This window comes from Cricetulus griseus, chromosome 7, assembly GCF_003668045.3.
Source record: "Cricetulus griseus strain 17A/GY chromosome 7, alternate assembly CriGri-PICRH-1.0, whole genome shotgun sequence".
Classification (NCBI taxonomy): domain Eukaryota; kingdom Metazoa; phylum Chordata; class Mammalia; order Rodentia; family Cricetidae; genus Cricetulus; species Cricetulus griseus.
Window position 1 is genome coordinate 77596931 of NC_048600.1, and position 3229 is coordinate 77600159.

At 40.7% G+C, this 3229-nt stretch overlaps 1 pseudogene; it reads right to left on the reverse strand.

The window, feature by feature from the left end:
* Window positions 1–1507: 1507 nt before the first annotated feature.
* On the reverse strand, window positions 1508–2653 carry LOC118239195 (annotated as a pseudogene).
* Window positions 2654–3229: the final 576 nt, after the last annotated feature.

Here is a 3229-nt window from a genome sequence, read left to right on the forward strand (position 1 = left end):
AGGATTGCTTGTCCCAAGGAGCAGAGCTGTGGAAAGAGTCTAAGGGAATAACAAGTAGACACAGGGTGTAGTTGGGCATAATTCTGTAACAAAAGATCTGTCAAAAACTTGGAGAGCAAATGGGAGGGAAGATGAAAAATTGAAAATTTAAGAATATTAACAAAGAGAACAATGTATTCAATATGAATTTGTTTTGCCACAAAAATTATAAAGGATCTAAAGAGTAATTCACATTGATGTTTATGGGATAATGTGAATGGTAGGATATATTTTCACAGATTTTTCTATTCTATTTTATAGTTTTCTAAAATGTGTGTATCTGCATTTGTACTAATGATACACAATTATAAAAATATACAATATGTTCAATACACAAAACTTCCAAAAAATAAAATTCACAAAACAATCTGAACATACTGAGTTCTTATGATTTTCTCAAAATCAATCTATAAATATAATGGATTTTTAATTCCCATTTCAATCAGGCATTTTTAGGCCTTTATTATAGTAGTAAAAACAACAGCTATAAAAGAAAATTGACAATTAAATGAAACTACTTATCTTTTGCAGTTTGGAAGTAATTGAATGACAAATACTGAACAAGGGGAGCACTCCCTCACACAAACAACTTAATAGCTATAGTGGAAAAATATTTTAAGATTATTTCATATGTATCTACTTTTTGGGAGACACCCACATGCAATGGTACATGTGTGAAGGTCAGAAGACAACTTGTGGGAGTTGGCTCTCTCCAACCATGTGGGGCCTAGGGATCTAACTGAGGTCATAAGGCTCATTGATCGGTGCCTTCACCTCTGTTGTCTAGCAATTTTCTCCATGATAAAACCATGCATCTTGGAGGGGAGATCATTATTAATATATATGATGCCCTAAAGGGAGGTGAAGCATTTCATCCTGCAGGAATGCTCCTTAAGCCAGAAAGGAAACAACTCAGCATCTTCAGGAAGTCCCCAAAACTGATGGGATACACCTGAATGCCCACCCCAGCCCCAAGAACACAAAGATTATAAACAGACACTCTTAAACAAGCTTAGCTAGCTAGCCACCTACAAGAAGCAGAGATTAGCTGAGCTACATGGAAGAGGCTCCTACCACCTGATAGGTGAGAAAGAGACACTCTCCAACCCATTGAGTTGCCTGCCGGCTGTACAGGTTTCCAAGCTTTCATTAACTGTCACCATGATGGTGAGGGCTTTGAGGATGCAACTGTCTTTGAGCCATTTCTGCTCCTATAAGGAGCCCCTCACCCATACTCCATAAGTAACCCCAATAAACTTGTTGGTTCACCAACTGGACTTTGGTAGTGTCTATACTTTGGTCTCTTATGGGTTTCCCAACTTAAGTGAGTATACATTTGTTCAGATCTCCCCAGGAATAGAGTCATACAACAACCTGCAGAGCCATCTCACTAGCTCAAAAGCTTTTTATTTTGTTTTATTGAGATTCAAGGCCTGATAAATTATCTGTTTCTCTCAAACACTTATTTTTAACAGGACTCAGAAATAGAAGATCTCAGTGAGGACAGCCTTGCTAATCTCTTCTGGCATTTTTCTTTGGCTTCTTTCCTTATCTTGACCAAAACTTTAGCATATTCTGCAGATTCCTTCTTGTAGTTTCTTTAATGCATTGTTTCTTTAGAGCAATAGATTGACCTTTGTGTTGCAGAACATGTGGTGTAACAGGATTCTGAATCTTGGGTGCTGTGGGCCTGGGATTCTTAACTTCTTTGTTTAAGGGCTTTCTGATGACATGTTGGTAGACATCGTCTCCTTTAGAGAGATTGGAAAGCTTCTGGATTCTTCTTGGTCTTTTGGCCCCCATCCCTGAGGCATAGTGCTGTCAGTCCAGGACTCTTCTTCTTTCCCTTTATTATGACAACCAGGTTGAGAACACACAGACTGGCCTCCTGCATCTGCAAACAGACTTGTGCTTCTTCTCTCTAGTTCTTATTGGTCTCTAACTGACCTGGATCAGCAGGTCATTCTCCAGTGACAGAATCCTAAGGGGGTGGTGGCCACGAGATGAAAAGGTAAAGAAGAGAGAAAAACTGGGATTAGGAGGTCTTGCACAGCTATGGCTATGCCAAGCAAACCTATTAATAAGTATAGCATCTTATATGCAGTTTTTAGGGGAGAAAAGGGACAACGTCAGTAGAAAACTAATCAAAGTTGTGTAAGAGGAACACAGAATATCTCAAGACTGTCAGAGACTGAGCACACAATGGCCTTGACACTCATAAATCCAGTCTCTTCAGGGGAAGAGCCAAGTTTCCAGGAACCAAAACCTTAACACCTTCAAGGCCCTGGCCCCAGGCTCAGACCAGACCTTGCCAAGTCTGCTCCTTTCATCAGTGCTTTTGAGAAAGCCTTGAATCAGCTGGGCTCAGAATACACAGCAAGAGTGCCTGTCACTCAACAGCAGGTGTACTTTGCTGTAGGTCAAGACACCTTGCTTCCCAGGAAAACCTTGTCTGCCACTCACTGAAACCACACAGACCTCCACCCTTCATCCAGAACATTAGCAGCTATTTCTGTGGCCACACCCTTGTTGTAGAAAATATAAAGCTTGCCTTCATCATCCACTTCAATTTGTTTCTGACAGCGGCAGGTGGGAAGGAGATTTTCAGCTTCATCTTGACATGACCAACTACTTAGAAGGCACTGTGAAAAAAGAGCCCAAAAGAATACTTTTAATCCGTGAGAAAGGTAATAATACAATGCCCACCCCAAAAAGGAAAAAAAAATGATGTTGGCCAGAGGACTAATAATTATTGAGTCATAGGCTAGAATATTTGGAACTTCAAGGACACTAGGAGAAACTCCCATGGGAAGATGGTAAAGTTGACTCTGAACCTATAACTGGACAGTAAACTCAAACATGCCCAGGAGTGGGCATGTACAAGTGAGGCCTAAAGTGACCAGAAGGGACTAACTCAAGGGGAACCAGGCACATACGTTTTAGCTGAACTCCACCATGTCATTGTCATCTTTAGACTGGGTTGCTCTTTTTGGACCCATGGACTACCAGTTTGTGACTGCTGTGTAGATATCAAAAAGTACAATGGCCCAAGATGCTCCAAGAGATATACTTTAGACAAAGAATCACGTGCTGGGGAAAAAGTAATAAAGGAGGAACTGAAGAGACCAGTGGCCTCCCAGGACAGATTTGTTTTTAAGTGTGTGGATGGGGACAAAGCAAGCATTAGGGA